General features: G+C 41.7%; 1 pseudogene across 1 annotated transcript in view; it reads left to right on the plus strand.

Moving 5' to 3' along the window:
• Positions 1–4184: 4184 nt before the first annotated feature.
• Positions 4185–14366, plus strand: part of LOC147031198 (uncharacterized) — a 26935-nt pseudogene continuing 16753 nt past the window's right edge. Inside the window, exons 1-4 of the transcript XR_015056726.1 lie at positions 4185–4272; positions 5527–5612; positions 13388–13504; positions 13663–13809. The product of XR_015056726.1 is annotated as an uncharacterized LOC147031198 (transcript). The remainder of the gene's footprint in view (positions 4273–5526; positions 5613–13387; positions 13505–13662; positions 13810–14366) is intronic.

Consider the following 14366-nt stretch of genomic DNA (forward strand, 5'->3'; position numbering starts at 1 on the left):
TCTGTGTACATTACCAATACGTTATGCATACGTCCAACACGTTATTATATGCCCAAAACTGAAAAAAAACATCAATAGTTCAGTGTACGCCAGCGTTTTACATCAATTTTGATACGTTGCCATACGCTGGCTAAATCGTCAAGGTGTGACAGGGCCTTAACGCGTGCACATGAGAGAATAGGAAACAACAACAACAACAACAACAACACAATACTCTGGCAATTTGGAATCCGTGTCGTTGGCGATGACCCTTTTGAGTCCGTTTTTTTTTTTTGCTTCCGGTTTTTTTTTTTGCTTCCGGTTTTTTTTTGCATGGGGAATGATGCATGCCGGTCGATAAAGGCATAGTCGGAGACATGAAAGATACAAATATCAGACATGGTGTATATTCCCTCCACTGATTTTAATAAAGATATCTCCCGCATCATCAAAAAATATTTTTTCATCGTGATTTACATTATTTGATCGCTGATCCCGAATCCAGGCTGAAGTAACCGGAAATTGCGTATACAGTTGTGAACAAGTTATAGGTAAAGTCAGAAGCGAATGTCAGAAGAATACTACGTTCGCTTCTCGTATTTATTTTTTCAGATGAGATCCTGTTCAAGGCAGTGTAGTTGTTGTTGTGAAGGTCATGTTGAGGTAATATTAATTTTTTTAGATGAGATCCTGTTCTAGGCGCTGTAGTTGTTGTTGTGAAGGTAATGTTGAGGTAATATTAATGTTTTTAAATGAGATCCTGTTCTCGGCGGTGTCGTTGTTGTTGTGAAGGTAATGTTGAGGTAATATTTTTTTTCCAGATGAGATCCTGTTCTAGGCGGTGTAGTTGTCGTTGTGAAGGTCATGTTGAGGTAATATTTATTTTTTCAGATGAGATCCTGTTCTAGGCAGTGTAGTTGTCGTTGTGAAGATGATGTTGAGATAATTGTTTTTTTCCAGATGAGATCCTGTTCTAGGCGGTGTAGTTGTTGTTGTGAAGGTAATGTTGAAGATATATTAATTTTTCCAGATGAGATCCTGTTCTAGGCGGTGTAGTTGTTGTTGTGAAGGTAATGTTGAGGTAATATTTTTTTTTCCAGTTGAGATCCTGTTCTAGGTGGTGTAGTTGTCGTTGTGAAGGTGATGTTGTGGTAATATTTATTTTTTCAGATGATATCCTGTTCTAGGCGGTATAGTTGTTGTTGTGAAGGTAATGTTGAGGTAATATTTTTTTTCCAGATGAGATCCTGTTCTAGGCGGTGTAGTTGTCGTTGTGAAGGTGATGTTGAGGTAAAATTAATTTTTCCAGATGAGATCCTGTTCTAGGCGGTGTAGTTGTCGTTGTGAAGGTGATGTTGAGGTAATATTAATTTTTTCAGATGAGATCCTGTTCTAGGCGGTGTAGTTGTCGTTGTGAAGGTGATGTTGAAGTCATATTAATTTTTCCAGATGAGATCCTGTTCTAGGCGGTGTAGTTGTCGTTGTGAAGGTGATGTTGAAGTCATATTAATTTTTCCAGATGAGATCCTGTTCTAGGCAGTGTAGTTGTCGTTGTGAAGGTGATGTTGAGGTCATATTAATTTTTTCAGATGAGATCCTGTTCTAGGCAGTATAGTTGTTGTTGTGAAGGTAATGTTGAGGTAATATTTCTTTTTTCCAGATGAGATCCTGTTCAAGGCGGTGTAGTTGTCGTTGTGAAGGTGATGTTGAAGTCATATTAATTTTTCCAGATGAGATCCTGTTCAAGGCGGTGTAGTTGTCGTTGTGAAGGTAATGTTGAGGTAATATTAATTTTTCCAGATGCGATCCTGTTCCAGGCGGTGTAGTTGTCGTGAAGGTGATGTTGAGGTAATATTAATTTTTCCAGATGAGATCCTGTTCTAGGCGGTGTAGTTGTCGTTGTGAAGGTAATGTTGAGGTAATATTTCTTTTTTTCAGATGAGATCCTGTTCTAGGCGGTATAGTTGTTGTTGTGAAGGTAATGTTGAGGTAATATTTCTTTTTTCCAGATGAGATCCTGTTCAAGGCGGTGTTGTTGTTGTTGTGAAGGTAATGTTGAGGTAATATTTATTTTTCCAGATGAGATCCTGTTCTTGGCGGTGTAGTTGTTGTTGTGAAGGTAATGTTGAGGTAATATTAATTTTTTCAGATGAGATCCTGTTCTAGGCAGTGTAGTTGTCGTTGTGAAGGTAATGTTGAAGTCATATTAATTTTTCCAGATGAGATCCTGTTCTAGGCGGTGTAGTTGTCGTTGTGAAGGTGATGTTGAAGTCATATTAATTTTTCCAGATGAGATCCTGTTCTAGGCAGTGTAGTTGTCGTTGTGAAGGTGATGTTGAGGTCATATTAATTTTTTCAGATGAGATCCTGTTCTAGGCGGTATAGTTGTTGTTGTGAAGGTAATGTTGAGGTAATATTTCTTTTTTCCAGATGAGATCCTGTTCAAGGCGGTGTAGTTGTCGTTGTGAAGGTGATGTTGAAGTCATATTAATTTTTCCAGATGAGATCCTGTTCAAGGCGGTGTAGTTGTCGTTGTGAAGGTAATGTTGAGGTAATATTAATTTTTCCAGATGCGATCCTGTTCCAGGCGGTGTAGTTGTCGTGAAGGTGATGTTGAGGTAATATTAATTTTTCCAGATGAGATCCTGTTCAAGGCGGTGTAGTTGTCGTTGTGAAGGTAATGTTGAGGTAATATTAATTTTTCCAGATGCGATCCTGTTCCAGGCGGTGTAGTTGTCGTGAAGGTGATGTTGAGGTAATATTAATTTTTCCAGATGAGATCCTGTTCAAGGCGGTGTAGTTGTCGTTGTGAAGGTAATGTTGAGGTAATATTAATTTTTCCAGATGCGATCCTGTTCCAGGCGGTGTAGTTGTCGTGAAGGTGATGTTGAGGTAATATTAATTTTTCCAGATGAGATCCTGTTCTAGGCGGTGTAGTTGTCGTTGTGAAGGTAATGTTGAGGTAACATTTCTTTTTTCAGATGAGATCCTGTTCTAGGCGGTATAGTTGTTGTTGTGAAGGTAATGTTGAGGTAATATTTCTTTTTTCCAGATGAGATCCTGTTCAAGGCGGTGTTGTTGTCGTTGTGAAGGTAATGTTGAGGTCATATTAATTTTTTTCAGATGAGATCCTGTTCTAGGCGGTATAGTTGTTGTTGTGAAGGTAATGTTGAGGTAATATTAATTTTTCCAGATGAGATCCTGTTCTAGGCGGTGTAGTTGTCGTTGTGAAGGTAATGTTGAGGTAATATTAATTTTTCCAGATGAGATCCTGTTCCAGGCGGTGTCGTTGTCGTGAAGGTGATGTTGAAGTCATATTAATTTTTCCAGATGAGATCCTGTTCAAGGCGGTGTAGTTGTCGTTGTGAAGGTAATGTTGAGGTAATGTTAATTCTTCCAGATGAGATCCTGTTCAAGGCGGTGTAGTTGTCGTTGTGAAGGTAATGTTGAGGTAATGTTAATTTTTCCAGATGAGATCCTGTTCCAGGCGGTGTAGTTGTTGTTGGGAAGGTAATGCTGAGGTAATATGCAGTAGTGTTATCACGGTTATAGAAATGCACAAATAATTAATTTGATCTGTAGTATACCCAATCACACCTTTATGACTAAAAAATTAATAACAATATTAGAGTAAATACTCCAGCAGTTTAAGTTTACGTAATTTTATAATAAAGAAATCTCCCGCATCATCAAAAAATAATTTTTAATCGTGATTTACATTATTTGATCGCTGATCCCGAATCCAGGCCGAAGGCTTCGCATCTCGGCTTTGCCTATTCCATATTAACAACAACAACAACAACAACAACAACAACAACAACAACAACAACAACAACAACAACAACAACAACAACAACAACAACAACAACAACAACAACAACAACAACAACAACAACAACAACAACAACAACAACAACAACAACAACCAACCAACCACCACCACCCACTGTGTGGCATGGAAACCCTTTCCCATTCCTGACGAACTGTGACGTGCGTTGGCTCCAAGTTAGCGGTGATTATCCCCCTGAAATGGAAGAAAGGAATCATTTCCGCAGCGCGTGACGGCGATATTTTTTAATGTTATTTGTAAAAGTGATTTTAAATTTGTATTTTTATTTTAAGCATAATGATTGTACAAAGATTCATTTGTTTTTCTCGATCTTTTCTCAAGTAGTTATCCTGTAGAAGGTAAAATAAAAGTATAAACCAAAGTAATATACGTCAGCCGTTTAAACTCTCCTCTCCTCTCCTTTCCGGTTCCGGTTCCTGTCTGAATCCCGTGCTGAGTGAGAGGTGGGTTCGCGGGTTCTCCATTTTTCGGGATTATCGCTTCGTCTCTTTGAGAGTGTCGATTGTAAGAACGATCATGATTTTTTTTTTTACTCATAATCACATTACTTGTTTCGCGTTGCCGTTCCGCTGACGATCCTCGCGTATTTCCCTTTATATTATAATTATACTTCGTTCATGTGACGGACGCGTCGTTGTTGTGGTATCGGGTAGTTCTAATTACACTTGGAGTTCGTTACCGGGGTTTCTCCTTGGGATGTTCGTGCGGTTTGCTGAAGCGATCGGAGCTCGGTTAATGGCGGCTTGTCTCGATTTCGCCTCCCGCGTCCAATATGGCGGCGATCCTCCTCCCCGAGCGCGCGCTTTGTGCGCATCGGGTCACGTGCTCGCGCCGCGTCACGTGCTCGCGCGCGGCCATCTCCGCGCAACGTCACCCCCGTCCGGCCACACGAGCCTGGTTTATTGACGTGGACGTTAACAAGATGTCCAACCCGCGGTTGTACTTATAGCGTTTGCTAAATGTGAGTTTGATGCATATTATAAATTAATAATGTCCCCCCGAACCTTTTATTAATATATTTAATTTTTACACCGAATGATCGCCGCCATTTTCTTCCCACGTGGGCTTGAAGTACACGAGGGCTCCGATCGTTAAAAGCACTCCTTCGGGGTCCACCACCCCCCCCCGAAATCCCCCACTCGTGACTCGAACACGGAACACGTGGGCTCACCGCCGTCGCGCGCCCTCTCTGACTAGACCTTTGTGGTGGCCCCTCGTGCATGCTGCGGAAGCGACTCTTGTATAAAGTACTCCCAAACATAGACCTTCACACCGTCATCACCGGTGGATTCACACTCTTTACGTTTATTCGCCACGTGGGTGCCAACCTTGCCTATTGAGAGAAACCCAATCATGGTTTCGGTCATGAGTGCGGTGCTGTGGGGAGAGGAGAGGGAGAGTAGTGCTGGGGCTGGGGGGATGGAGGAGCGTTGGGGAGGGAGGCGGAGGAGGAGGAGCCTGGCGGAATGGGAGAGAGGATGAGTGGGGACATGAACAATGAGGGCACGTGGCGGTGCTAAAGATAGTTTTCCTGCCTCGTCAGGTGATGCTCAGGTATCATCAACCTTGATGTTCTTATAAACATTTCATAAATATATATGTATATATATATGTATATACTCTTCTCTTCTCTTCTCTCTCATGACACAAACATTTTGTTTCATGCTAACTGAACCCGTGTTTCTCTTTGTGTTCAGGTTTGAATTGCAGGATGAGTGACCGCAGGCGTTCGTTCAAGGCCGAATATGGCCGAGATTCGTACCGGCACGAAGTACGCCCTTTGGTGATTTGTCACGTGATTTACCATCGGCACTCCTTGTTTGCAGGAGTGTCTGCTTTTGCTTCAGTCTTCGTTTTATTTAATCCCCAAAAGCAGTTTTAGTACCTTTTTTTTTGTTTTGGTTTATGATCCGTGGTAAAACTGAATTGTGACTCTTTTGATTTGGGGTGAAGCTTGCGGTGGATCGGATAGAAATCGGGATACCCGAGGATGGACAAGGAAATTAGACGCTGGAGGAGGCCATTCGGCCCATCATACCTGCACTACATCAACACCAGACAAAAAACAAGAGATATGCAAAATGTGTTTTTAGTCTGTATAGTTTATTTTATTTTCTTGGGGAGGGGTGCATTGGTGAAAATTGTTCTTGGGTAAAAAGATGTCTGCTGTCTGTTTACCTCCCATATCTATACCACCCCCAGATCCTTCTCCTGTGTGACACGCTCCAAAATTACCCCTTCCATCCTGAAATCTCCATTTTCATTGTTCTTTCCCATCCCCAACACCTTACACTTGCTCAGGTTGAACTACATCTGCCAGTCTTTTGCCCAATCTATACAAGTATCAATCCTTTCCTGAATCTGATCATCACCCCCTCTGCTATCCACCTTACCTCCAAGCTTTGTGTCATCTGCAAATTTGGAAAGCTTATTCTTCACTCCATTATCCAAATTGTTGATGTAAATAATGAATAGTAATGGTCCGAGTACTGATCCCTGAGGTACCCTGCTACTTGCATCCTCCCAGCAAGACATCCTCCCACTCACAGCCACTCTTTGCTTCCCATCGCTAAGCCAGTTTGCCATCCAATTAGCTACCTGAACAGCCACTCCACGAGCCCTCAGCTTGGCTAACAACCTCCGATGTGGTACCTTATCAAATGCCTTCTTAAAGTCTAGATATACTATGTCCACTGCCTTTCCCTCATCCACCCAATCAGACACTGCCTCATATAACTCTAAAAGATTTGTTGAACAGGAACTACCTTTGATAGACCCATGGTGACTGCCTTAATTAGTTTGTATTTGTTTAAATGGTTCCTCATCTGGTCCTTAATTAATGTCTCCAACGCCTTCCCCACAACTGAAGTCAAACTAACAGGTCTATAGTTTCCCAATTCTTCTCTGGATCCTTTATTAAACGAGAGGGGGAGCACTCGGTCGAGTGCAAAATACTGCTGGGTCACTTAAGTGAACCTGATATCCTATTCATTGTAGGTCAAAACGGATCAGACTCTACTGAACCACGATTGAATAAACTAAACAAGCTCGACGCGCATGTAGAAATGCCCAAAAAATATAATCGAAATTTTTTTGGAAAAAAAAGGTGCAAAATTTTGTTTTTTAACCTCCATCCATCTTCGAAGATGGATGGAGGTTACTGTTTTCACCCCTTTCTGTTTGTTTGTGAACAGTATTACGGAAAAACTCAACGGATTTCGACGAAACTTGATGGGGGGGGGGGGGGTTAGGTATGGTCCAAGGATCATGCCATTAGATTTTGGACTTGGTCCAAAATCTAATATGGCCACTATGGTGGCCATTTTGAAAAAATATTATATATATATTTTTTTGCATTTCTACATGTTTTAAGTGATTTCCAACCCCCCCCCCCCCCCAAAAAAAAAATTGTTGGAGAAAAAAAAATTTTTTTCAACTTTTTTTTCAACAAAATTTCGATTTCTTTTTTTTGCATTTCTACATGTTTTAAGTGACTTCCAACCCCCCCCCCCCAAAAAAAAATGTTGGAGAAAAGAACTATAACTGTCAGCACTGTTGACGTCATTTAATGAATAAGATATAAGGTTCACTTGAGTGACCCAGCAGTATTGGCGGCGGAGGTTTTGCACTTTACCGAGTGCTCCCCCTCTAGTTTTTTCTCTAACAATTTTTTTGGGGGTTGGAAATCACTTAAAACGTGTAGAAATGCAAAAAAATTCAAATAAAATCGAAATTTTTTTGAAAAAAGTTGCAAATTTTTTTTTCCCCCCCTCTAACAATTTTTTTTTTTGGGTTGGAAATCACATGTAGAAATGCAAAAACAAAAATTCAAATATTTTCATAATTGCCGCCATAGCGGCCATATTGGACTTTGGACCAGGTCCAAAATCTAATGGCATGATCCTTGGACCATACCTAATCCCCCCCACCAAGTTTCGTCGAAATCCGTCCAGGTGTTTTTCCGTAATACTGTTCACAAACAAACAAACAGACGGGTGAAAACAGTAACCTCTGTCCATCTTCGATGGCAGAGGTTAATAATGGTGTTACATTTGCTTCTCTCCAATCCTCAGGTACCTGTCCTGACTCCAGGGAACTATTGAAAATATCCGTTAACATCTCGCTTACCTGCTCAGTACCTCCATCAATACTCTTGGGTGCATATTATCTGGACCCAGAGCCTTATCTACTCTTAGATTACCGAGATGTTCCTTTACTTCCTCCACTCCAACCTGGATCTTCTGTGCAAGTCCTTCCTCACCTCCTCGATAGATACTCTCAGCTATTGTAGTTCAGCGGCTAAGGCAGGATTTTCATCAGAATCGTTCAGTTTTTGCAGAAAGCATGAAACTTTGCACAGGGATACTACTACCCCTGGGGATCTTAAAAAAAATGGACCCCAAAAATCCACACCCCGTAATGGCCACCATCTTGATTATAAATATGGCATTTTGTCTATATTTGTTGTATTATACTGCTCTAAACACAGGATATGATGTGTCTATGTAATATTTGTTCATTTCTTATTCTTTGTTTCATGCCTTTGTTGTGAGAAAATTGGCATCTCAAGGCATATGGCATAAATTTAGCATTAAAATAAGTCAAAACATTGAGATAAAAGTTCTTTATTTTCAGGTTGCAATGACGTGGTGTGAATGATGGAGAAACAGTTCCAGCTCGTTAAACCAAGTGATGTAGCTGAAGTCCAGAGACCACCAATAGACTGGACTTTGTGCATTCTTTGTCTGAGGACAACATCCGAATCACTTTCACAGCCTTGGCGTGGACGAGGACGAGGACTGGAACAGGTTTTCAATCATTTGAAACGAACCTCGTGAAATTCAAAGAACCTTGAGTTAACGTTGCTTGCTTTCATTAGAGTACTTCGGACATCTGATTTCGGGTTCTACACAGAATCCTTGGCTAAATTGGCCCCATGGTTCTTTGCAATGGATCATGTACACTATGCTAGATGGGTTCCTGTGCATGTACGCGACATGACCACTCTTCACCAAAGATGTCCAGATGTTTATGAGCAGTTCATGCGTGGTGCCTTTACTTCAAATAAAACAGGACATTCATTCTCTGCCATAGGACTTGACCAAGCCCATGAACATCTGAATGCATGTGTGAACGGTGATGGGGGTGCCATCGGCCTCACCGAAAACCCTGGTGCCCTATGGAGATGGATGGTGGCTGGCCCTCAGTTGTCAGCCATAATAGCTGAATTTGAAGAACAGTTTGATCCCAATGATGGTAACGATGCTGATGACAAGCATCAGGAACAAACTCGTAGTTTGCCGAAATCCTTTTTTGAAGATGTTTGTGGTCTTGTCTCTACCTTAGAAGGATTAGGAAATCCATTTCTTGATCGTAGTAAGGATTTGCTTACATTACACACCCAGGAAATCATGCCGATTCATGCAACAGCAGAAAAACAGTACAGTACTTTCATTGAGGACAGGCTCTTAAAAAATGAAACACCAGTCAGTGCACCAATATCAAGGAACACATTTACACTATTCAGTCGACCGAATAAGGCGGCCCAATCGAAGGATAAGCAGAAGATCTCTGAACTCGAGAGTGACTGTTCTTTGTTTGCTAGATTGTACATAGGTAGCCAGTCAAGAGAAGGAAATCTTGAGGAATTTTTCAAGCACAAGAATCAGAAATTTCCACCATCATTATCTTCAGCAGGGAAACTTAGGCAAGGAAAGAAATCTGATCTCCTCGGATGTCTTGAATCTAGCGGAAAATCAGCCTACTTGAATACCCCAACTGCTGAAGTAAGAATACTTGATGGTGCTGCGGTGGTGCACTTTCTGCCAGTTGGAGAATCCAGGACCTTTGGGGAATATGCCAGGGAGGTATTTATACCATATGCAGTTTCAGAGCGAGAAAGGTCTCTTCGAGTCGATATTGTTTGGGATGTTTATCGAAGAAACACTTTGAAGCTCACAGCAAGAGAAAATAGAGTGACAGGTGCTCGTAGATGTGTCTCCAAATGTGAAGCTGCCATGCAATTGGAAAAACTTCCTTCGCAATGATGACAACAGGGATGAACTCTTCCAGTTCCTCGGTGCTGAGAGTGTCAAAGGACACTGGTGACAGGGTTCATATCCACTGTTCATGAGTCAGTTGTCAGCTCTAATATGAACCACAACTTGGATGGACTCCAGCCTTGCTCACATGAGGAGGCTGACACCAGGATTATACTCCATGTGAAAGATGCCCTGAGTTCTGGTTTTAAAGATGTGATGATCAGGACTGTTGACACGGACGTTGTTGTTTTGGCTGTGGCTCATTTTCAGAACTTGGAAACCCTTGAACTATGGATAGCATTTGGAACAGGAAAGGAATTCCGATACATTCCCGTGCATGAGACAGCAACAGCAATTGGCCCTGAAATGGCAAAAGGTTTGCCCTGTTTTCATGCTTTCTCAGGATGTGACACTACATCATCCTTTGCAAATAATGGCAAGAAGTCTGCGTGGAATACCTGGCATGCGTGGCCAGAGATCACTGAGTGTTTTGCGTTCTTGTCATCACCAGTGTCACCAATTCTTCCGGAAAATATCATGGGAAAACTTGAACGCTTTGTTGTGCTCCTGTACTGTTGTACCAGTGAATATGTTAATGTTAACACTGCAAGAATGACACTGTTTTCGAGAATGTCAAGGACCCTTGATAACATTCCGCCTACAAAGGCAGCCCTCGAGGAGCGCACAAGGAAATCAGTATCTCAGGCCGGACAAATCTGGGGACAATGCCTTGAACAGCTGCCAACAGTTCCCAGTCCGTCTGACTGGGGCTGGGAGACCTATCAGAACAATTTCAGGCCTAAGTGGACAGTTCTACCTATTGCCGAGAAAGCTTGCCTCGAGCTTATTGCATGCAAGTGTACCAAATCTTGCAGAGGGAACTGCAAATGTTATAGAACAAATTGCACAATAAAGCCAGTTTGCACTGCCCTGTGCATATGTGGTGGCACTTGTTATGAAGTATAACTGTCTTCACAGGAAAATTAAGGTAACTGCGTCGTCAGTGACAATGAGAAACCAGAAAAACCTATATCGGTGGCACGGTTGTGATTTTTCTGCCACGGGGGCACCTTTCGGGGTTCATTTAATTAATCTCTGGCATCCTTGACCAGGTGTCGAGGTTTGTTCCTAAAATGATCTAGGTATGGTCTGAAATGATTGATACATTCAGGAGTTGTTTGCATTAAACTGAAATATGGAATATTGACCTTTTTCACTTTCATACCCATATCGGAATCAAGTATGACATAATCAGATATGCCTCTTGCAGCACGGTATTTGATGCATCTGATGCCCTTTAAAATGATGCCATCTGGTTGATTGACACTGAAAACATTGGAATTGCTGTTTGAATTATGTTTCTATCATGATTAACAACAGATATTCTCAATATTTTCCGATTTGGTGGCTGCCATCTTGAATTTCAAAATGGCCGACATCAGGTTTGCATGGAAATTACTTCAATGAGTTCCTTGATCCTGAAAATGTAGGGTTAGACCTTAAAATAACTTTTGTATCTGGCTTAATTTTGAAGTTATAACAAAAAGTCAAATTAAAATTTTCAGCCATATTAAAAGTCAAGATGGCGGCCACTAGGGGGCACGGATTTTTGGCATCCATTTTTTTTTTTTTTGAGATCACTCGGGTAGTCGTATCCCGGTGCAAAGTTTCATGCTTTCTGCAAAAACTGAAAGATTCTGGTGCTTAGCCGCTGTACTATTGGGAATTCTCCTGACTGTTCTTGTGTTCAAGTTGAAGCAAAATACCTGTTTAATAAGCCTGCCATCTCACTTTCATCACTAACCACTCTCCTGATATTCCTCAATTTGCCCACACTGGTCCTAACCTGTTCTTTTCCCCTGATCTACTTTAATGAAATCCTTGTTATGTTTAATGTTCTTAGCCATGTCCTTCTCATACTCTCTTTTGGCTTGTCGAGTTATTTTCTTAACTTGCTTCCGTTTACTCCGATAGTGATATAAATCTAACTCCATTCCTGATATTTTAAACCTAACTGGAAGGGCACTCGGTAGAGCACCATACCTCCGCCACGTTATGCCTGATCCATGGAAACATATTGGGCCCAATATATCTTTTGAAATATCATGCTATATAATAATTTTTGAGCCCTATTCTCAAAGGTGAACAATCACTTGGAAAATTAAGTAAATATCATATCCGGATTCGGATCTTCATCAAAATCAATTAGTCGTGGTCACACAACCAACCTGTCCACCATGTTTATCTGAATCTGTCCACAGCTTTTTGAGATACGGTTTTTGGCCATATCTTTCAATGGTGAGGAATCACTTAAAAAATTCTCGTAGTCGGATCTGGATCTTCGCCAAAATCTAATCGGTTCATCCTTATCACACACCCAACCTGTCCACAAAATGTCATCCGGTTTTGTCCCCAACTTTTTCAGATATCCTGTACACAGACAGACAGAGCAAGAAGAAGACGTCGTGCAGAGCACAATAATTGCAAAATCCATAAAACAAATTTGACCTCAAAAATAATTGGTGGTTGAATTAAATGACCAAATATGAAACTGCTCTTCAGATTTCAAGTGAATCAGATGAAGATAGAGGATTTTTAGAAACTCGGCCCACTTTGATCTCAAAAATAATACACCAGGCTTCTTATGACAAACTCTATCATGTGGTTAAGTTTCATGAAGATTGGTTTCAAATTGTGACCTGCAGGCAGACATGACAGACGGATAGGACATGACGCAGACTAATATACTTGAAAAATCTTCGATTTTGCTCGTAACAAACAGACAGAGAGGGGTGAAAACATAACCTCCTTCACCTTTGGTGGTGGAGGTAATAAATACCTTCTGCTTCTCCTTGATAGCATTCCTTATCTCTCACTGCTCAACCACCCTGGTGTCTCTATGCTTCGAGTTTTGTGAAAAAATTTATCAATCGTTCTGCTGGTTGTTCTCTATTCCTTGACAGTCTGTCGTGGCCTTTCATGGTACATTAGTTTGGGGGAATTGGGGTCACATGTTAGATGTGGTTTTTGGGACAGTATGTGGTTACTCGCATGGCTGAACCGGTTGGGTGATGTATTTTTTTTGGTTTCATAAACAGTGTGACAATTATCCTCCACTGTTTACAGTGTGTGGGTGTGGGAGTCTTGTTGTGTTCCACCTGGAACGCTTGAAACGTTTCAAACTTCCTTCCTTTTGGTTTTTATTTTTACTTGCTATTCCAAGACTATTTAAATGAGAAATTAGTTTCAATGCAGATTCTCATTATTCATCTTGTCCTCAGTCTAACACCTCTTCCTTTACACACCACTGGTGTGCTTCATCTGTTGTTTGATATTTGTCATCCTTGAAGTTTCTCTTTGACTGTCTGAGTAATTCTGTTCGATTAATACCATATTCGGTGTCATTTAACGTGGGGTTTTTTTGATGATGTTTCTTCTAATTGCTGAAGGTCTTCAAATCTTTGAGCACCTCCAGCACATCTATCTCCATCTGCTGCTGATTTATTTTCCTTTTTAGCCTGACCGTGAACCTGAGCGGTTTCGGAAGCTCTTCATTGGTGGCTTGAACTTTGAGACTACCAATGAGAGTTTGAAGGAGTACTTTGAGAAATGGGGAACTCTGACAGACTGTGTGGTACGTTGAAGCTGCCTGGAGTACGCTGAACTCGTGTCAGGCGTAAAGAGCTGCACAGATGTTTTCATGTGATGATTAAACGAGTTCTACCTTGTGTGACTATTGTTGTCTCCCAAATGGAAGCGTGATTTCCAAAGCTTGCCAATTGTTTCACGCAGGTCATGAAAGAGCCCCATTCGAAGCGTTCCCGAGGGTTCGGATTCGTCACGTTCTCGAGCATCGAGGAGGTGGACGCGGCCATGGGGGCGCGTCCTCACCGCATCAACGGCAGGCTCGTCGAGCCCAAGCGGGCCGTCTCTCGAGAGGTGCGTACCGTTTGTATTTCCTTTCCCTCGAGCTGGATTGCCTGTTCGGTTCACGCCAGCCAAAGTGCTGTTGCTCATCCTGACATAGTTTCAAACGGATGTTTTTGTTTTCTCGATCACGTAATGGTTATAGCCGGCAGTTTACCGATGTGCCTGTCCATGTGGTCTTCAAATCAGAAGTGTATTTCATGTCGTCGATGGTAGGGGAGAAATTGGCGGTATACGAGATTTGGACCGTGGCCCGAGTGAATGTGCGACAATCATCACGGCTATCGTTGAATGTTTAACAAAATGCTCGATGGGTACTGCTCTGGTTCCCGTGACCTTGATTCACATTGAGCTGAGGGCAGCACAATTCAGGATTTTGATTTTAAGCTCATGGACCCATACTAGCTTCACTCAAATTTCCAGATTTTGGTGAAAGCCCAGCTGGATCGTTATTCACCCTTACAGGGAGTGGGTAATCTGCTTGCCGCTGCCATTCAACATGATGCGGTTGACACTTAGTGCCTTGAGGGAAACGTGGGATGGGCCCAAAATATACCATTCAGGTTGGA

Source organism: Eptatretus burgeri, chromosome 3 (genome assembly GCF_056783735.1).
Source record: "Eptatretus burgeri isolate ZD-2024b chromosome 3, Ebu_testis_v1, whole genome shotgun sequence".
NCBI lineage: Eukaryota > Metazoa > Chordata > Myxini > Myxiniformes > Myxinidae > Eptatretus > Eptatretus burgeri.